The following is a 24,130-nucleotide window of genomic DNA, read 5'->3' as shown; positions in this document are numbered from 1 at the left end:
CAAAATAAGTCACAACAAATTTAAGAGGACAGAAATTACATCAAGCATTTTTTCCAATTGCAACAGTATGAAACTAGAAATCAATTACAGGAAGAAAAATGGGAAAAACACAAACACGTGGAGACTGAATAACATGCTAATAAAACCCGAGTGGGCCAATGAAGAAATCAAAGAGGGAATCAGTAAATACCTAGAGACAAATGAAAATAAAAATACAACTTTCCAAAATCTATGGGATGCAACAAAAGCAGTTCTAAGAGGGAAGTTTATAGCAACAGAAGTCCACCTCAAGAAATAAGAAAAATCTCAAATAAACAACTAACTTACCATCTAAAGAAATTAGAAAAAGAGGAAAAACAAAGCCCAAGGTCAGCAGAAGGAAATATTAAAGAGCAGAGAAGAAATAAATAAAATAGAGACAAAAAAAGCCAGTAGAATATAAAACAGATAACCAACAAGGACCTACTGTAGAGCACAGGGAACTATATTCAATATTTTGTAATAACCTATAAGGGAAAAGAACCTGAAAAAGAATATGTGTATGTGTGTGTGTGCGTGTGTGTGTGTGTGTGTGTGTGTGTGTGTATAACTGAATCACTATGCTGTGTACCTGAAACTAACACGACATTGTAAATCAACTATACTTCATTTTTTTTAAAAAAAGAGCTTACTACATTAAAAAAAAAAGCAATAGAAAAGATCAATGAAACCAAGAGCTGATATTTTAAAAGATAAACAAAACTGATAAGCCTTTAGCTAGGCTCATCAAGAAAAAAAAGGACTCAAATAAAATAAGAAATGAAAAAAAAAGCAATGAAAGAAGAGTAATTACAATATCACAGAGATACAAAAAGCATAAGAGAATACTATGAACAGTTACATGCCAACAAATTGGACAAACTGGAAGAAATGGACAAATTTCTAGAAACAAAGAAACTAATGAATATAACAAAACAGAAACAGACTTACAGATACAGAGAACAAACTTGTGCTTACCAGTGGGGAGAGGGAAAGGAAGAGGGGCAAGTTAGGGGTAAGGAATTTACAGGTATAAACTACTATGTATAAAATAGATAAACTATAAGGTATTATACCATACAGGGAAAATAGCCAATATTTTATAATAACTTTAAACAGAGTATAATCTATAAAATATTGGATTACTATGTTGTACACCTGAAACTAATATAATATTGTATATTGACTATACTTCAATAAAAACGAAACAGTAAAAATTTAAAAAAACACACAGCACTTTGACGAAATGCTTACATGGATCTCTCTGGATTCAAATCACTGATCCTACAATAATAATATACCACAGGACTATTTATTTTAAATCTTTGGAGCAAAGGATTTGTTTAAGAAAAATCAATCACACCATGGGTAAATATAAAAATTTACTAAGAAAAAAAATAAGATCATTATAATCATCATTCTGGGTTTACTCAATCACTCATTATTTACTATGTCATTTAACAAATACATCTAAGTACCTGTTTTGTGCCCAAACTGCTCTAAACATTTGGAGGAGGATAAGGGTAAATATGATATGGCCCCCAACTCAAGGAGCTTTTTTTGTAAGACTGATACACAAACATGATGATGTATTCAAGGCTCTCTGGGAACTCACAGCAGATAACCTCTTGGTAGGAGAACTCTAACCACGCAGATTGTCAGTGTTTTATCGCTTCATTACAGGTGAGCTACATCATAAATGGATGAAAAGTTCATATGTTCAAAATTACCCTCAAGGGTCATGAGGATGTTGCCATGTTGGAGATCATCTTACTATTTTCTTGACAGGTCTAACATATTTGTTCTCCTCAAGCTTTGAGCACCAGATAAAGTAGGAACTATGTATTAAAATAAATGTACCTTTAAACTGTACAATCACCCCCAGGTTGGCAAAATTTTTGCACTGAGAGGCAGTTACTGCAATAAAAAATTAGATCTGAAGAGAGGTCATGCTTCCCATCTCAGGCTCACTTTAGGGCTTTTGCTCTTTGAGCCCAAAGGAGGACTGAAATTTCCAGTACTCATTGTTTAAATGAGTGTATATAGTTGAATTCTCAATTAAATATAACTTGGTGCAACCCCACCATCCTCTGTCACTCATGTTTTTTACTCATTTCTGTCATCTGTACTCACATGTCAGTCTTCTCCTTCCTTCCCCGCCCCACCCCCGCCCGCCTCTTTCTCTCAGCTATATGTTGCATGGGCTTGCTAATCATTCTAGTCTTTAAATATGGAGCTGCAGAAATACTATGCCATCTCAAGAGTCCAGCTTGTTTCAGCTCTTGTTACTTTTGCTACAACTGTAACTGTTGCTCTTCACCTTGGCTTTAATTCTGCAAATATTAACTGAGCATTTTTGCTTCATGCACTGTGCAAGAACAGAAAGATAGATAAAATAAAACCTCTGAGTTCAAGGGATTTACAGTCCAGAGGCACTATTTTTATTGTGATTATTGTATCTTGCTTTCTTTTATCTCTTCAAAATTCACAGTTTGCATCTCACTATGTTATTCTGAGCTCAGCTCCCCCTTAGGTCACAAAGTTGCCATATTCGTTGCATTGAATTTACACTTTCTAATACAGAGCTCACTCAGAATTCTAAAATACATCTACCCCCTCCCCAACCATGTGGCAGCAGGATCAGTAACTTCCTTGGATTCTTCCTTTCTAGTCATGTCACCATCCTTGCTACCTTGACTGCTGGTGTCAAGTAATTCAATTCAACTTGCTTTATAATGGGGTTACCCTTGCCACCTGGCTTGCCTTCTGCATAATAGAAATGACCATTTCTTTGTTTCTATGGATTTGAGGGCAGCAGGACCAGCTTTCCATGTGAGAAACAGTAGGAGGACTGTCCTTATGGGATATTTTAAAACTCTGAGTCTTAGATGCTTAATTTTCCCATTTCTACTTCAAAGCTTTTCCCCTCCTGTAGCTAAAACACAACATGACTCTTCTTCAAAATATGCCTATACACATTTAATTGCAAGGTTCCAGAATTTTTTTTAAAAGTCTTACAGATATTTAACTTACATAAATATAATTTAAAGTGACACCATTTCTAGGAAAACGCTTTCTGGAAATTTATTTCTCCTGAAAGATCTGTCTGTGTATTTGAAATTACAGAAGTCAGGCTGAGCAGACCTAGATGGATCCTCTCTGCCTATAGACTCATTGGCTGTGGGTGGATGGGAGGCAACCTGAGAGTGACTCTTGCCCAAGCCTCACCAAGGAAACTCTGTCTTTCTTAGTCAAGGAACAAAACAAAGAGTTTTCTGATTAAAAAAAACAACAACACATAAGCTATTCAGGAGAAACTCCTGTGGGATTTTTCTCAAGGTAGCTACAAAATGTACAAACCTATTTAAAGTGTTACATATGTCAATCAAATAATTAAAAGAATTAATAGAGAAGATGGCAGAGTAGAAGGAAGTGCATTCACTCCCTCTTGCAAGAGCACCGGATTCACAACTAACTGCTGAACAATCATCAACAGAAGACACTGGAACTCACCAAAAAAGACACCTCACATCCAAAGACAAAGGAGAAGCCACAATGAGATGGTAGGAGGGGTGCAATCACAATAAAATCAAATCCCATAATCACTGGGTGGATGACACACAAACTGGAGAACAATTATACCACAGAAATCCACTCAATGGAGTGAAGGTTCTGATCCCTACGACAGGCTTCCCAATCTGGGGGTCCAGCAATGGGAGGACGAATTCCGAGAGAATCAGACTTTGAAGGCTAGGGGGACTTGACTGCAGGACTTCGACACGACTGGGGGAAACAAAGACTCCACTCTTGGAGGGCACACACGAAGTAGTGGGTGCACCAGGATGTAGGGGGAAGGAACAGTGACCCCATAGGAGACTGAACCAGACCCACCTGCTAGTGTTGAAGAGTCTCCTGCAGAGGTAGGGGGCAGCTGTGGCTCACCATAGGGACAGGTACACTGGCAGCAGTGGTTCTGGGAAGTACTCCTTGGCATGAGCCCTCCCAGGGTCCACCACCAGTCCCACTAAAGCGCCTTTAGCCTCCAGTGGTGGGTTGCCTCAGGCCAAAAAATGAACAGGGAGGGAACCCAGCCCCACCCATCAGCAGACAAGCAGATTAAAGTTTTACTGAGCTCTGCCCACCAGAGCAAAACCCAGCTCCACCCACCACCAGGCCCACCCATCAGGAAGCTTGCACAAGCCTCTTAGATAGCCTCATACACCAGAGGGGAGACAGCAGAAGGAAGAAGACTACAATCCTGTAGGCTGTGGAATGAAAACCACATCCACAGAAAGACAGACAAAATGAAAAGGCAGAGGACTTCATACCAGATGAAGAAACAAGATACAACCCCAAAAAACAACAAAGTGAAGTAGAGATAGGTAACCTTCCAGAAAAAGAATTCAGAATAATGAGAGGGAAGATGATCCAGGACCTTGGAAAAAGAATGTAGGCAAAGATCGAGAAGATGCAAGAAATGTTTAACAAAGGCCTCGAAGAAAGGACAAACACCTAGAAGAATTAAGGAACAAACAAACAGAGATGAACAATACAATAACTGAAATGAAAAATTCACTAGAAGGAATCAATAGCAGAATAACTCAGGCAGAAGAACATAAGTGACCTGGAAGACAGAATGGTGGAATTCACTGCCACAGAACAGAATAAAGAAAAAAGAATGAAAAGAAATGACGACAGCCTAAGAGACCTCTGGGACAACATTAAACGCACCAACATGCACATTATAGGGGTCCTGGAAGGAGAAGAGAGAGAGAAAGGACCCGAGAAAATATTTGAAGAGATTATAGCTGAAAACTTCCCTAACACGGGAAAGGAGATAGCCACCCAAGTCCAGGAAGCGCAGAGAGTCCCAGGCAGGATAAATGCAAGGAGAAACAGGCCGAGACACATAGTTATCAAATTGACAAGAATTAAAGGCAAAGAAAAATTATTAAAAGCAACAAGGGAAAAACAACAAATAACATACAAGGGAACTCTGGTAAGGTTAACAGCTGATTCCTTAGCAGAAACTCTATAAGCCAGAAAGGAATGGCACAATACATTTAAAGTGATGAAAGGGAAGAAACTACAACCAAGATTACTCTACCTGGCAAAGATCGCATTCAGATTAGATGGAGAAATCAAAAGCTTTACAGACAAGCAAAAGCTAAGAGAATTCAGCACCACCAAACCAGCTCTACAACAAATGCTACAGGAACTTCTCTAAGTGGGAAACACAAGAAAAAAAAAGGACCTACAAAAACAAATCCAACACAACTAAGATGGTAATAGGAACATAGATATCGATAATTACCTTAAATGTGAATAGATTAAATGCTCCAACCAAAAGACCCAGGCTCACTGAATGGATAAAAAAATGAGACCCGTATATATGCTGTCTACAAGAGACCCACTTCAGACCTAGGGACACATACAGACTGAAAGTGAGGGGATGAAAAAAGATATTCCATGCAAATGGAAATCAAAAGAAACCTGGAGTAGCAGTACTCATATCGGATAAAATAGACTTTAAAATAAAGAATGTTACAAGAGACATGGAAGGACACTACATAATGATCAAGGAGTCAATCCAAAAAGAAGATATAATAGTTATAAATATATATGCACCCAACACAGGAGCACCTCAATACATAAGGCAAATGTTAACAGCTCTAAAACAGGAAATCAACAGTAATACAGTAATAATGGGGGACCTTAACACCTCACTTACACCAATGGACAGATCATCTGTACAGAAAATTAACAAAGAAACACAAGCTTCAAATTACACAACAGACCAGAAAGATTTAATTGATAATTATAGGACATTCCATCTGAAAATACCAGATTACACTTTCTGCACAAGTGCACATGGAACATTCTCCAGGACAGATCACATCTTGGGTCACAAATCAAGCCTTGGTAAATTTAATAAAATTGAAATCATATTAAGCATCTTTTCTGACCAGAAGGGTATGAGATTAGAAATCAATTACAGGGAAAAAAACATAAAAAACACAAACACATGGAGGCTAAACAATACATTACTAAATAACCAAGAGATCACTGAAGAAATCAGAGAGGTAATCAAAAAAATGCCTAGAGACAAATGACAATGAAAACATTATGATCCAAAACCTATGGGATGCAGCAAAAGCAGTTCTAAGAGGGAAGTTTATGGCAATACAATCCTACCTCAAGAAACATCTCAAATAAACAATCTAATCTTACACCTAAAGGAACTAGAGAAAGAAGAACAAACAAAATCCAAAGTTAGTAATAGGAAAGAAATCATAAAGATCAGAGCAGAAATAAATGAAATAGAAACGAAAACAATAGCAAAGATCAATAAAACTAAAATCTGGTTCTTTAAGAAGATAAACAAAATTGATAAACCTTTAGCCAGACTAATCAAGAAAAAGAGGGACAGTACTCAAATTGATAAAATTAGAAATGAAAAAGGAGAAGTTACGATGGACACCTCAGGAATACAAAGCATCATAAGAGACTGCTATAAGCAACTCTATGCCAATAAAATGAAAAACCTGGAAGAAATGGACAAATTCTTAGAAAGGTATAACCTTCCAAGACTGAACCAGGAAGAAAGAAAATATGAACAGACCAATCACAAGTAATGAAATTGAAACTGGGATTAAAAATCTTCCAACAAGGGCCTCCCTGGTGGCACAGTGGTTGAGAGTCCGCCTGCCGATGCAGGGGACATGGGTTTGTGCCCCGGTCTGGGAAGATCCCCCACGACGCGGAGCGGCTGGGCCCGTGAGCCATGGCCGCTGAGGCTGCGCGTCCGGAGCCTGTGCTCCACAACGGGAGAGGCCACAACAGTGAGAGGCCCGCGTACCGCAAAAAAAAAAAAATCTTCCAACAAACAAAAGTCCAGGACCAGATCACTTCACAGGTGAATTCTATCAAATATTTAGAGAAGAGGTAATGCCCATCCTTCTCAAAGTCTTCCAAAAAATTACAGAGGAAGGAACACTCCCAAACTCATTCTATGAGGCCACCATCACCCTGATGCCAAAGCCAGACAAAGATACTCCAAAAAATGAAAATTACAGACCAATATCACTGATGAATATACATACAAAAATCCTCAACAAAATACTAGCAAACAGAATCCAACAACACATTAAAAGGATCATACACCATGATCAAGTGGGATTTACTGCAGGGATGCAGAAATTCTTCAACATATGCAAATCAATCAATGTGATACACCATATTAACAAACTGAAGAATAAAAACCATATGATCATCTCAATAGATGCAGAAAAAGTTTTTGACAAAATTCAACACCTATTTATGATAAAAACTCTCCAGAAAGTAGGCATAGAGGAAACCTACCTCAACATGATAAAAGCCATATATGACAACCCGCAGCAAACATCTCTCTCAATGGTGAAAAACTGAAAGCATTTCCTCTAAGATCACGTACAAAACAAGGATGTCCACTCTCACCACTCTTATTCAACAGAGTTTTGCAAGTCCAAGACATGGCAATCAGAGAAGAAAAAGAAATAAAAGGAATACAAATTGGAAAAAAAAGTATAACTGTCACTGTTTGCAGATGACATGATACTATACATAGAGAATCCTAAAGATGCCACCAGAAAACTAAGGCTAATCAATGAATTTGGTAAAGTTTCAGGATACAAAATTAATGCACAGAAATCTCCTGCCTTCCTATACACTAACAACAAAAGATCAGAAAGAGAACTTAAGGAAACAATTCCATTCACCACTGCAACAAAAAGAATAAAATACCTAGGAATAAACCTACCTAAGGAGGTAAAAGACCTGTATTCTGAAAACTATAAGAAACTGATGAAGGAAATCATAGATGACACAAACAGATGGAGAGATATACCATGTTCTTGGATTGGAAGAATTAATATTGTGAAAATGACTGCACTACCCAACGCAATCTACAGATTCAATGCAATCCCCATCAAACTACCAATGGCATTTTTTTTATAGAACTAGAATAAAAAATCTTAAAATTTGTATGGAGACACAAAAGACCCCGAATAGCCAAAGCAATATTGTGGGAAAAAAACAGAGCTGGAGGAATCATACTCCCTGACTTCAGGCTATACTATAAAGCTACAGTAATCAACACAATATGGTACTGGCACAAAAACAGAATTATAGATTAATGGAACAGGATAGAAAGCCCAGAGGTAAACCTACACACCTATGGTCAACTAATCTATGACAAAGGAGGCAAGGATATACAATTGAGAAAAGACAGCCTCTACAATAAGTGGTGCTGCGAAAACTAGACAGCTACATGTAAAAGAATGAATTTAGAACACTCCCTAACACCACACACAAAAATAAACTCAAAATGGATTAAAACTCAAAATGGACCTAAATATAAGACCGGACACTATAAAACTCTTAAGAGGAAAACATAGGAAGAACACTCTGACATAAATCACAGCAAGATCTTTTTTTGATCCACCTCCTAGAGTAATGGAAATAAAAACAAAAATAAACAAATGAGACCTAATGAAACTTAAATGCTTTTGCACAGCAAAGGAAACCATAAACAAGACTAAAAGACAACCCTCAGAATGGGAGAAGATATTTGCAAATGAATCAACAGACAAAGGATTAATCTCCAAAATTTATAAACAGCTCATGCAGCTCAGTATTAACAAACCAAACAACCCAATCAAAAAATGGGCAGAAGACCTAAAGAGACATTTCTCCAAAGAAGACATACAGATGGCCCAGAGGCACATGAAAAGCTGCTCAACATCACTATTTATTAGAGAAATGCAAATCAAAACCACAATGAGGTACCACCTCACACCAGTTAAGAGTGGCCATCGTTAAAAAGTCTACAAATAATAAATGCTGGAGAGGGTGTGGAGAAAAGAGAACCCTCCTGCACTGTTGGTGGGAATGTAAATTGATACAATCACTATGGAGAGCAGTATGGTGGTTCCTTAAAAAACTAAAAATACAACTACCACATGACGCAGCATTCTCACTACTGTGCATATACCCAGCGCAAACCATAATTAAAAGACACATGCACCCCAATGTTCACTGCAGCACTATTTACAATAGCCAGGTCACAAAGCCACCTAAATACCCATTGGCAGACTAATGGATAAAAGATGTGGTATATATATACAATGGAATATTACTCAGCCATAAAAAGGAATGAACTTTCGTCATTTGTAGAGATGTGGATGGCCCTATAGACTGTCTTAGAGTGTGAAATAAGTCAGAAAGAGAAAAACAAATATAGGATATTAATGCATACATGTGGAATCTAGAAAAACGGTACAGATGAACTGGTTTGCAAGGCAGAAATACAGACACAGATGTAGGGAACAAACATATGGACACCAAAGGGGGAAAGCGGTGGGGGTGTGGTAGGATGAATTGGGAGACTGGGATTGACATATATACAGTAATATGTATAAAATAAATAACTAATAAAAAAAAAGAATAGCATCAAAAAGAATAAAATACCTCAGAATAAAGTTAGCAAAAGGAAAGTAAGACATACACACTGAAAACTAAAAAAATTGTTTAGAAGAAATGTATCCCATGTTTATGGATCAGAAGACTTAATTTTGTTAAGATGGCTATATTCCCAAACTGTTCTACAGATTCAGTGCTATACCTATAAAACTTCCAGCTGATGTTTATGGATAAATTTACAAGCTGATTCTAAAATTCATATGGAAATGAAAGGGACCCAGAATAGCTAAAACAATTTTGAAAAAGAAGAACAAAGTTGGAGGACTTAGACTTCATAAATTCAAAATTTACCACGAATATACACTAATGAACATGACATGAAGCTGGCATAAGGGTACACATATAGATCAGTGTAATAGAGTTGAGTCTGAAAATAAACCCTCATGTTTATGCTCAATTGATTTTTGACAAGGGTGCCAAACAATTCACTAAGAAAAGAATCTTACTAGAACACCTGGATAGCCGCAGGCAAATGAATGAAGTTGGACACATCTCACACAGTATGCAAAAATTAACTCAAAATGGATTATAGGCTTAAATGTAAGGGTTAATTAAAACGATAAAAATCTTAGAGAAAAACATAATATAAAAACTTAGTGTTCATGAATTAGGAAATAATTTCTTAGATAAGACACCAGAAGCACAAACAAAAAAAGAACAAATACATAAATTGGACTTCAACAAAATTAAAAACTTTTGTTCTTCCAAAGACACCATCAAGAAAGTGTAAAGACAACTTACAGAATGGGCTAAAATATTAGTAAATCATATATCTGATAAGGGACTGGTATCCAGAATATATAAAGAACACTTACAACTCAACAGTAAAAGGACAAACAACCCAATGGAAAAATGGAAAAGAGATATGAATAGACATTTCTCCAAAGAAAATATAAAAATGTCCAATAAGCATATGAAAAGATGCTCAATGTCATTAATCATCAGGGAAAAGCAAGTCAAAAACAGCAGTGAGACACCACTTCACACTCACTAGGATGGATAGAACAAAAATGATGAACAATAACAAATGTTGATGAGGATGTGGAGATATTTAAATCCTCAAATATGGAGGAATTGTAAAATTGTGCAGTCACTTTGAAAAACAATTTGGAGTTCCTCAAAATGTTAAACATAGTGTTACCATGTGACCCAGACCCAGCCTGAATATACATATTCAACTTCCACACGTATAACTAAGAGAGCTGAAAACTTGGGTCTACAAAAGACCCATAAACAAATGTAGCAGCATTATTCATAATAAACAGAAATGGAAATTATCCAAACATCTATGAACTGATAAATGGATAAATGCAATGTAGTTATCCATACAATGGAATATTATTTGGCCATAACAAGGAATGGAGTATTGATACATGCTACAACACGGATGAATATTAAAAACATGTTATGTGAAAGAAGCCAGTCACCAAAGGCCACATATTGAATGATCTCATTCATATGAAATATCTAGCAGAGGCAAATCTATAGAAACAGCAAGTATGTTAGTGGTTGTGAGGGGTTGGAGAGAGAGCGAATGGGGAGTGACAACTAATGGATACAGGGTTTCCTTTACGGGTAATGAAAATGTTCCAAAATAAAATAGTGGTATGGATGCACAACTTTGTAAACATTCTAAAGACCACAGAATTACAGTCTTTTAAATGGTGAATTTTAAATTATATGAATTATAGATCCATAAAGCTACTATTAAAAAAAAGAATTAATAGAATGTAAGTGCTACAACAGTACTATTCAAAAAAATTTTATCGAAGTATAGTTGATCTACAATGTTGTGTTAATTTCTGCTGTACAGCAAAGTGACTCAGTTATACATATATATATATTCTTTTTCATATTCTTTTCCATTACAGTTTATCACAGGATATTGAATATAGTTCCCTGTGCTTTACAGTAGGACCCTGTTATTCATCCATCCTATATATAATAGTTTGCATCTACTAATCCCAAACTCCCAATCCTTCCCTCCCCCAGCCCCCTCCCCATTGGCAACTGCAAGTCTATTTCTCTATGTCTGTGAGTCTGTTTCTGTTTTGTAGATATGTTCATTTGTGTCGTATTTTAAATTCCACATATAAGTGATATGGTATTTGTCTTTGACTTACTTCACTTATGAAGTATGATAATCTCTAGGTCCATCCATGTTGCTGCAAATGACATTATTTCATTCTTTTTAATGGCTGAGTAATATTCCATTGTATATCCATATTCCAATGGAATATATATATGTGTGTGTGTGTATATACATATATATATATATATGTATATACACACACACATACATACCACATCTTCTTTATTCATTCATCTGTTGATGGACATTTAGGTTGTTTCCATGTCTTGGCTATTGTAAATAGTGCTGCTATGAGCATAGAGGTGCATGTATCTTTTCGAATTATAGCTTTGGGTATATGACCAGCAGTGGGATTGCTGGATCATATGGCAAATCTATTTTTAGTTTTTTGAGGAACCTCCATACTGTTTTCCATAGTGGCTGCACCAATTTACGTTCCCACCAATGGTGTAAGAGGGCTCCCTTTTCTCCATACCCTCTCCAGCAATTATTATTTGTAGACTTTCTAATGATGGCCACTCTGACTGCTGTGAGGTGGTACCTCATTGTAGTTTTGATTTGCATTTCTCTAATAATTAGCAGTGATGAGCATCTTTTCATACAACATAGTACTTTTTGTCTATTTTCTTTACTGCTATACCTCAACATTTAGAATAGTGCCTGGCACATAGTAAGCACTCATTAAATATTTGATAAGTGAATGAAACTTTTTATTCAGCAAAGCTAAAGGTAATAGGTGCCCAAATAAAGCAAAAATGATTTATGAATGACACTCTAAACTGAATATCAAAGGAAAGCAGGTGAAAATCCTGTATCTGGGCTAAGGGTGTTAAAGGGAAAAATGCCTGGAAGGGGGAGGAGAACCATGCTGTTAAAACAATCTTGGAGGTGGCTTTGGGGTATACTCTCAAAGCATTAAACAATTCACTGTCCCCTGGTAGCTCCACAGAGCCTGTTCAGATGCTCAAAACCTTTTAGTTTCACTGTTTGGTGAGGAAAAATAAGAGATCCTGTAAAATCTAGAGAGGAATTCCGTGCTTCTCTTGAGATTAAGATAGGCCCATTTTTACCCTTCCATTTGAGGAATAAGTTGCTATTCTTTCATTTCAAGCCCTCACATTTTCATATTCCTTTTTATGGTCCTACTCTGGTAGCTCTCAGCCCTGGTGGCACATCAGAATCACCTGTGGAAATTTTTGGAAATACCAATTTCCAGATGCCCAAGTCCTAGCCCAGCCCCATTTTGATTTACTTGGGGTGGGGTGCAGCTCAGACATTGGTATTTTTAAAAAGCTCCCCAGATGATTCTAATGTGTGTCTAGGACTGAGAAGTTTTGCCCTGCCCCAGGTTTTAAACAAGATATATTTTTCTACTTTATCAGAGAATATGTAATAATTTTTCTTACCTCAACAATTATATGTATCTATCCCCTTCCCCTTTTCCTATGTTGATATCTGCATTCTTTAATGGTCTTCATGAATACACCATCTGATCACTAACTTTCCTTCCTGACCATTCTTTCTTCTTGCAAAACATTTAAAAACAGCCTTTTCAAAAGGACTCTAAGATGTTACTTACACACATAAGTACATGCAATGTAGATACCCAATTTTATTCTATTTTGGTTCAGAAAATAACTATCTCAACAAAGAAAAAATGTCAACAAGTGAGCCTTTAAACAATAAACACTGCTGAGTTCACTCAGTTGGAATGTTAGCAAATCTGGAAGAGTAGAGAAACAATAGCTTCATCTTCAAATATATAGTTTTTTCAATCCCCGCCCCCACACTTTTTAAAAATAAATTAGCTTTGTAGACTCAAAAAAGGTTGTTAAGCCAAAGCAAGGTAGGGGCCTAATTCACTGACTATTAAGCACAGATACAGTTCTATTAAGAAAATAGATCTTGGATATATCTGGAAAAGATGAAAACTCTAATTCAAAAAGATACGTGCACCCCAATGTTCATAGCAGCACTATTTACAATAGCCAAGACATGGAATGGATGAATGGATAAAGAAGATGTGGTATATATATATATATAGTGGAAGATTACTCAACCATAAAAAGGAATGAAACAATGGCATTTGCAGCAACATAGATGGTCTCAGAGATTATCATACTAAGTAAGCCAGAGAAGTATCATATGATATCACTTATATGTGGAATCTAAAAAAAAATTATACAAATGAACTTATTTACAAAACAGAAAGACTCACAGACATAGAAAACAAATTTATGGTTACCAAAGGGGAAAGGGAGGGAGGAGAGATAAATTGGGGGTATGGGATAAACAGATACACACTACTATATATAAAATAGATAAATAACAAGGACCTACTGTATAGCACAGGGAACTATATTGTAATAACCTGTATGTAATAACTTATAATGGGAAAGAATCTGAGAAAGAACATATATATATATATATATATATATATATATGGCTGAATCACTTTGCTGTACACCCAAAACTAACATAGCATTGTAAATCAACTTTACTTCAATTAAATAAACAAGTAAAAAAGAAAATTGTTCTCTTTTAAACAAATAATTTAATTGATCTGTTCCTTGCCTTTCACATCTATGAAATAAAGATCATAGGATATTTCATCCCTAATATTCATAAAATATGATTGATGACTGGTACCCTGACAGAATTCTTTGTTTTGCCGAGCAGTGGAGAAATAAATAGAAATTTTCAAAACCAGAAGTTGCTTTTAGACCAGGTACTCTAACTAAAATAAATCCATGTTCCACATTCTCCTTGGAACTCTACAGTTGGCTCCAGGGTGACATTTATCTTTTGAAGGACACTTTTGATCTTCAACTGTCTTCAACTGTCACTCAAAGCATCTGTTTAATAGGCACACATTTATGAGATATGAATGACTTCCTTCATATTTTGGAGCAATATGTGCTCTGAAATAGTTATGACACATTTTGGAATATAACAGCCTACAGAATTTTTTCAAGAAAATAATTTTGACTCAATCATATTTTGAAGTACAACTAAAATTAAAGTCTAAGGAACAAAAGAAGCAGTTGGCAAAACTTCTGGAACTTGACCTGAGATGGAATTATTAATAGGTATTATTAAGAAAGAGAACCATCCCAAAGCACATTGGAAATTCAACAATATAAAGACCCAAAATCTGGCAACAGTACTCCTACCATTTTCAAGAGACAATAAATGCTTTTATGACATGAGTTAGTTCCACAGTCCAGGACTAAGGAATGAAACTGTTCTTCCTCTGTTTTTCAAAATAAGTATTATCCATATGTCTAAGAAGAAAATGTTTATAAGAGAAACCTGAAGAATTGAGTCCTTGGGCTAAGCGGTGGGGTGGGGAGTGGAGTTGATGAATACCACATGAAGACCATTTTAGTAAACCTAGTGCAGTGCAATGAATACCGAGTACTTTCCAATAAGATGCTTTGCTAGTATCCGGTAGCCACAGGAGTATGACATGAAATACACCCACAACTGTACATTCGGTTGTATATAAAAAGCCTTCCTCTAACAGTAAATTGTGTTTTAAATGTGTTTTCCTATATATTACTGAAGAACAAAGGAGGTAAAATTAAAAATTTGGCAAGCTTAAATGAATATGCACCATTTTTAAAACTTCATTTGTTATTGATCACACATAAACTCCAGTCTCATGTTCAACTCTTTATTCAACATTTTCACTTGAATGCCTAATAGCATCTCAAAATTTACATGTCCTAAAACTCAACTTCTGATCTTCCCTCATAACTTGTTAATCCAGTCTTCTCAATTTCAGTTAATGGCAATTACATCTTTCCAGCTGCTCAGGACAAAACCTTGGAGTCATTCTACTTCTCACCCTGCATCCAATCAGACAGTAAATCCTTCGAAACTACCACCTCTCACCACCTTCACTCACACCAGAGCCGTAGCTATTCTAATCTCTCACCAAATTATTGCTATAGTTTTCTAACTGTTCCTTCTGCTTTTGCCCTGCCCTCCCCCTCATATAACATACTCTCAACACAGCAGCCAGAGTGATCCTATTAACGTGTAGGTCAAGAATGCCTCCCTGAGGCTCAACAACTTTGAATGGCTTCCCACTGCAGTCAGAATTTATGCTGACTCAGAGGCTCTACAAAATCTAGTCTCAAGCTGCCTTCTGACTTTGGTTTTACAACTGTCCCCCTTGTTCTCCCCTCTTTGGCCACACTGGCCCCCTGAAGTTCCTCAAATATGTTAAGCACTTCTGTGTTTCAGACAGTTTGCATTTGCTCTTGCTTCTGTCAGGGAAGCTCTTCAGCCTGTCTGCATTCTTTAGTCCCTCACTTCTTTTAGGATTTTTTTTCTAAAGTCATCCTCCCAGGAAGGCCTTCCCTGACCACCCTATATAAAAATTATGTACATACCAATATGGAGGACTTCTTAACCCTCTTCACAGTTTTATTTTCTCCATAGCACTTATCACATGATGAACTGTATATGGATAGATATGTGTGCATGTGTATTTGTTTATTGTCTGTCTCCCCCAATTAGAACGCAAACTCCATGAGGGCAGGGACTTTCAACTCTTTGAGTCCCTGCCATATGCCCTAGAATATGTGCCTAGAATAGTGCCTAGACAGAAACTTTACATGGGAGGTTCTCAATAACCATTTGTTGAATGAACAAGTGAATACATCGATGAACTCGTTACATCCAATTTTATACTTTTTGTGATTATTTTATTCTACTTCTTTTCTGGGCCATACAAACTCACATGTCCTTTTCTTTTGTTGTCCTATCATATCTTCCTTAAGATCTAGATCTCTCCCTTAAACTCTTGTTTTTTAGGATGTATTATTTTTCATTAAGTTGTTTGTTTATTTTAAATTCATAGTGATACATTTAGTCAAATTTTTCTTCTACTCTATGCCAACATTCTTCTCATAAATATTCTCTACCGTTTTGTCTTCTGCCCTTGGCCTATTTTTATCTCGTATTATCTTTGTATGTAGATCCTACACTGGCTTATGCTAATGACTCATCTTCAAATGAATTAGGTCTCCTTGGACCTGCTATTTGCAGGAGGGTCCTGTGGAGGGCAGACCAGGCTATAAGAGTTTTCCTTATAGCACAGGGACCATAGGGATTTATATGTGAGAGTCTTTGCTTCTCTCTCAACCACTGTGACTTTCAGAACTGATCACAATACCCTCTCTCCTGCATTTCTGCTTCTCCAAACAATGCTTCCTGCAAATAATGAGTGCTCCTCTGATTCCTCACTTACCTTCCCAAGATTATGCAACTCATCACCACGTCCAGGGAAAAACCCATTATGAACCCTCTTATTCTCTCTCAGTATCGTTAGTGTAAGTTGTCAGTTTTGTGACCCAGGGGCTTCATTTCTTTGGAAAAATGCTCTCTGTAAGCTTTTTCTGAAATCTGTAACCATGGACATTCTCTCTTCCCATCTTCATACACCTCACCTTCACTGATTTTGGCAAATCTTCCCTCATAGTGTGATTTGGAGTTTCATATTTTTCTTAGTTTTGTTAAAAATGGAATTCTAAAGTACACATGTCTATATGTTAATGTTTGTTAAGCCTAATAATGGAAACATAGGATATATTGTTTTGCTAATTTTTGAGTGTTTAAAGTATTTCATAACTAAATGTATTAATTTTACTTTTGACAGATTTATATAAAGCATGTAAATTAAATTTACTAATTAAAAGTCCTTCAACTCTAGGGACTTCCCTGGTGGTCTAGGGGTTAGGACTCCATGCTTCTGCTACAAGGGGCATGGGTTCGATCCCTGGTTGGGGAACTAAGATCCTGCATGCTGTGTGGTGTGGCCTAAAAAAAAAAAGTCTTTCAACTCTAATTCAAAGCATCCATAATATTTTGGCTTGGTGTCATTAGAATGACGAATTTAGGTAATGTGTAGTAGGTATTCTAATAAGTAAATTTTAATATTTATTGTTGTGTTTGGATAATGGATAAGAACATAGACTCTAGAACCAGATTGCCAGGCCTTAAACTCTCTATTTCTGCCACTATATGAGGTATGTGACCTTAGGCAAGTTATTCAACATCTCTGTGCCTCAGTTTTTCAGTTATGAAAAGAGAATAATAATAAGGTTGTTGTGAGAATTAGACAAATATTTATAAAGAATGTAGAACAGTGCTTGACACATAGTGCTACACGCTTATTCCACGTGTAATGGGATTCAACTACAATTTAAGTAGTTCATATAAATATAAAATTTTAATATACATTATTAGAATAGTTCTTTTGGTTATTTTTATTTGGCATGTTAAATAGATGGGGACTCGAGTTTGTATTTTGAAAGTTAGTGAAATTATGGATGTGACAATGATTTAACACCTGGATCTTATGGCCAAGCCATTTAAATAGGCCATTCTCACTGGAAACATTATGATACGGTGTGCCTATTAATTATTAAGTTCCATGGGTCTTTTCCTATGGCTGTATCTGTAGTTCCATAGTTCTGGAGGCTCTAGCATGAAGGGATAAGGTCAATATCATTTATAATGTCTTCTCTCAAGTGAAGCACAGGAAATGGTGAACTAGTGCTTTTCTTCTAATGGCTTCCAACTGTGCATGTAGTAACTTAAGGATGAAGGCAAAATGCCTGTCTTCACCCTTTCATTCACTGAATATATTCACTAAAAACAAGTCTCTATGGAAAGTGGGAACTACAGAGATACATTAAGTAGAATTTCTGCTATTCAATAGCTTCCATCTAGTGGGAGAGATAACATGAGCATATGTTCCTCAGGTACAGTGACTTGTTTAGCTAATGAAGTAAAAAAAGGGATGGAAGAGCTAATTCTCCTTGGATGCTTCATTGTAGAGCAAATATTTTTTCTTGTTGATTAATCGTGGTTCTAACGTAGCCTTCAATTTTGCAGGTTTAGAAAGTTGAGAGCATCCTAAGGATGGCTACATTTCTCAAGTCAGAAGTAGATGAATAGAAAGCTGGTTTTTAAGTCTTGTATAGAACTAGAATTTAAATTTATTAATTTATTATTTTATTATTGCATATTATATTATTAGTATATTATTATAATTTCATATATTAATTTATAATTGTTTATGGGATATGGATTGTTTGTGCCCATTTGAACATTAAGAACTTTTGGGGCCAAGTCTTCTTCTACCTCTACACCTTACTTTTATCAACCCTACCAATGTTTAACCTCTGAATATCCATTTTGTAATGTGGATAAATTCACCTGCTGATTGAATCTTTATTTAGAAGTACTGATCAGGTTGTAACTGAATCTTACAGTTATTGGAGCTCTTCTACCTTTTTAAGGTGACTTTGCACATCTCTGCCAATTAATATGAGGTAATCTTACTGTTTAAATGTCAGTCTGAAAATTTAATATCACTTATACTGTGAGAGAACATATTGAAATGAATAATTTATATGCCTTAATTATCTGGTTAAGCCAGTAACTCCAAATAATGGACTTAATAGAGTGGATAAGTGAAATGAATTATAATGACCTATGAATAAACCAGAAAATTATTTTCTTATCTATCAGATATGTCTTAAATATTGCATTTAAATTTGAGTTTCTCTAATGTTGCAGTTTCACAAAAATCAAATGAATCAAGATAATTTAACCAAATTCAACATTTAGTTTAAAATGTTAAAAGCAATGTATTCTATGCCCATACTTACAACATTTAAGTCAAAGAGAGAGAGAATGGAATCACAAAGTAGTTGCAATTATCCCATGGGTACAAGGAATTAGGATAATAGTCTTACAGATTATTGACCCTCCAACCCAAAGTCCAACTAGTGGCCTAAAGTTACACAGCATGCCACTACAAAGCATCCTGTCAGGTCTGACCAGATGGACAATTTCCCATTGATACTACAAACAGCCAGTAATCTGACCTACTAATACTTTGGAGACAAAACAGCATAAACGATTTTGACTTTGTTTCAACTCAAGAACCCTTGCCTCTCAAGGGCACCATTCATCAGCTACAGCCTGGCCAGAACCCTAGGAGAAGAAGCCTGGCTAACCAACAACACACTTATAATTTTTTCTTATCTCTGCTTCTCCCCTATCCTTTAACTCTTCCTCTGACACCTCTCCATCTCTGACTTGTCCAGTCTCAGTTTACTGTTTACCCTCGTGTGCTTCATTAATATCTAAGCACAAGGGGCAAGGTCACCCAGAACCATCATCTCCTGGAAGGTGGAGGCTGCACAGTTAGATTATCTCTTGAAACTTCTGAATAGTCAGTCATGTTACAGTATAATTTTCATCCGGCTATCGAATGTGACCATCAATGCAGATTAGTTCTCCCTCTCACGATAGAAGTCCAAAATATCTGACTCACTTTGAATTCCGTGTATCCACTATTCCCTACTAAATATAATGGAAAATTTATATTTATAATTTAGAGACACATTTAGTAGAGGAAACAGGATGCCCACATAGGTCAACTCAAATCACTGAATACTGACATCACAGTATGATTGTAACTACACTTAAAATTAATTGAAAGGACACAATAAAATAATTTATTACAGAATAAAATAAATCCACTTTGAATCATAATATATTATGTGCTAGATTAAATCTTAATTCAACCAGGTTTTCAGGTACCGAAAACTTTCAGCACTGCTTATTTGCAAATCCTTCTTTTCTTGACTATGTCTATCCACTGCCACAAAACTGTTGTTTCTATCATTTCAGTTTAAAATTCAATAAATAACTTAAGAAAATCTGTCAAACCAGTTTTATTCTGTGATATACACAATCAGAAAATGGATTAAATGTTGATTTCACTTTTCTTAGGTGTTACATTTCCTTCCCGTCTCCTTCTTTTTTTCTTTCTTTAATGCCTGCTTTGAGATGTTGGGATACTGCAAGTTTTCATCTGTCATCCTCTCATATTCTCATTAAAATTTTTTCTCCACAGTGCTTAGCTCTTTCCAGACATAGCCTGTCGAATTAAAATTTTTTTTCTGTCGTTATGTCTTTTTTGTCCACCAGACCAAGGATCATTTGAAGGCAAGAAGATGTCTTCTTTATGTTTATACCTCCAGAGTCTATCACGATATCTAGAATTTATCAGGGACTCATATTTTTTCTAGGTACAGATTTTGTTTTTATGTAAGTATTGCAATTAATATGACAAATGTGAATATAGTTTCAATTTCATGACTATCTTCTTGCTTGGCCTGGAACATTAAACACCCAATGTCTGAAAAAAAGTTCCTCTGATTTCTCATACTTTGGTTTACATTAAACTACATTAACCTACAAAAGACATTCAAGATAAGTCTTTTTATACATTACCAGTAACATATGTTTATTATAATTAAAGCCTGTATCTTTCTAATATTAAATTTTCTATGCTTGCTCTGTAATGGATTAAATAGTTTTAAAAAATCTATGAAAATTAGCCCAAAGATCAGCAGAGATGGTGTAAACAGTAATTGGTTACATACAAAAAGGCTGTTTTACTAAAGAAGTTAGCCAATAAAAATTCTTTATGGAGAAATGTCTAATGTTATTAGTTAGCCTCAATTCCAATGCTGGCATATGGATATATATAGCATATAATTTTCCTTTGTCTTCATTTTAATAACATTGCTCCAGCTGCCTTCCATAAATTATATTAAATGTGAATATACTACTCATGAATATAATAAACCACAATCACATTTCTACATATTAGTATTAAGCTTATTCTATTACGTTACAGATATGATGGCTAATTTTTAGATCTCATTCTTACTCATGTTATAATTAGGATAAGCTTCTACTTAATTGAAGTGATATAGTCTTATTTATAGTTCACATATCATTAATTATCTAATTTTTATTGATCTCCCTTTAGTTTAATAAATTAACATTCTATGCTATTTTCAATAAAGAGTAATTAAGAAAAGTCATTTTTTGATTAGAAGAACTCAATATGCAAGGTAAAGCATTTGCTGTTTTTCATTTATTCAACTGCACATCTCAAAAATGACATTAAATTTCAATTACAAAAACAAGTTGATTTAATTTTCAATGAATATTAAACCAGACATACTTTATAAATGCCTGATGTTTAAACTGTTTTAATGATGAAATTATGTAGATATTTTCCTTTAACAGACATTAAATTTATGCTCAGAACTATCCTGTTGTAACTTCACAGAGAAGTTACACCCATGTTCATTGCAGCATTATTCATAGTAGCTAAAGTAAGAGGTGGAAGTAATATAAATATCTACTGAAGGATGAATGGATAAAGAAAATGTGGTATGTACTTCCAATAACATATCATTCAACCTTAAAAATAAGGAAATCCTCAGAAAGCCCAGAGATAAACCCACGCACATATGGTCACCTTATCTTTGATAAAGGAGGCAGGAATGTACAGTGGAGAAAGGACAGCCTCTTCAATAAGTGGTGCTGGTAAAACTGGACAGGTACATATAAAAGTATGAGATTAGATTACTCCCTAACACCATACACAAAAATAAGCTCAAAATGGATTAAAGACCTAAATGTAAGGCCAGAAACTATTAAACTCTTAGAGGAAAACATAGGCAGAACACTCTATGACATAAATCACAGCAAGATCCTTTTTGACCCACCTCCTAGACAAATGGAAATAAAAACAAAAGTAAACAAATGGGACCTAATGAAACTTAAAAGCTTTTGCACAGCAAAGGAAACCATAAACAAGACGAAAAGACAACCCTCAGAATGGAAGAAAATATTTGCAAATGAAGCAACTGACAAAGGATTAATCTCCAAAATTTACAAGCAGCTCATGCAGCTCAATAACAAAAAAACAAACAACCCAATCCAAAAATGGGCAGAAGACCTAAATAGACATTTCTCCAAAGAAGACATACAGACTGCCAACAAACACATGAAAGAATGCTCAACCTCATTAATCATTAGAGAAATGCAAATCAAAACTATAATGAGATATCATCTCACACCAGTCAGAATGGCCATCATCAAAAAATCTAGAAACAATAAATGCTGGAGAGGGTGTGGAGAAAAGGGAACCCTCTTGCACTGCTGGTGGGAATGTGAATTGGTACAGCCACTATGGAGAACAGTATGGAGGTTCCTTAAAAAACTACAAATAGAACTACCATATGACCCAGCAATCCCACTACTGGGCATATACCCTGAGAAAACCATAATTCATAAAGAGTCATGTACCAAAATGTTCATTGCAGCTCTATTTACAATAGCCAGGACATGGAAACAACCTAAGTGTCCATCATCAGATGAATGGATAAAGAAGATGTGGCACATATATACAATGGAATATTACTCAGCCATAAAAAGAAACAAAATTGAGCTATTTGTAATGAGGTGGATGGACCTAGAGTCTGTCATACAGAGTGAAGTAAGTCAGAAAGAGAAAGACAAATATCATATGCTAACACATATATATGGAATCTAAGAAAAAACAATGTCATGAAGAACCTAGGGGTAAGACAGGAATAAAGACACAGACCTACTAGAGAATGGACTTGAGGATATGGGGAGGGGGAAGGGTAAGCTGTGACAAAGTGAGAGAGTGGCATGTACATATACACACTACCAAACGTAAAACAGATACCTAGTGGGAAGCAGCCACATAGCACAGGGAGATCAGCTTGGTGCTTTGTGACCACCTAGAGGGGTGGGATAGGGAGGGTGGGAGGGAGGGAGATGCAAGAGGGAAGAGATATGGGAACATATGTATATGTATAACTGATTCACTTTGTTATAAAGCAGAAACTAACACACCATTGTAAAGCAATTATACTTCAATAAAGATGTAAAAAAAATAATAATAAGGAAATCCTCTTGTATGCTACAACTTGGATGAAGATGGAGGACACTGTGCTAAGTGAAATAAGTCAATCACAAAGAGACCAACGATTCCATGATTCCACTTACATGAGGTACCTAAATTAGTCAAACTCTTAGAAACAAAAATTAAAATGGTGGCTTCCAGGGAAAAGGAGCAGAAAAAGTGGAGTTGTTGCACAATGGGCATAGAGTTTCAGTTCTGCAAGATAAAAAAGTTCTAGAGATCTGCTGTACAATATTGTGATTATAGTTAACACTGTTGAACTGGATATTTAAAAATGGTTAAGATGGTAAATTTTATGTTATGTGTTTATTTTACCACAATGTTTAAAATAAACCCAAACTAAGAACCCTGATTAATACAATTTTTTAAAGTTAAAAACAAACAAACAAACTATCCTGTTGGAGACCCCTAGAACTTAAAGAATGTTCTTAACTAACTAGGGATAGATGAGCTCTCTTAGAGTGGGATACTTCTCCTTGGACATCCTGTAAACTTCAGTGCCTTTGTGTGGAAGAGGAGTCTTTCCTATAAGCTCGCTTAGTTTTCCCTCTGTAGGTTAGTGTCTCCCAGGCACCCGTCTTTTTAGAACCTGGTTGAGCTGCCTGAAGGAATCAGAACAGCGCCCCCAACTCTTCAGTATCAGAAGCCTCAATCTC

The sequence above is a fragment of the Grampus griseus genome (assembly GCF_964374135.1).
Source record: "Grampus griseus genome assembly, chromosome: 1".
NCBI lineage: Eukaryota > Metazoa > Chordata > Mammalia > Artiodactyla > Delphinidae > Grampus > Grampus griseus.
Note: the sequence above shows the minus strand (reverse complement) of the source record.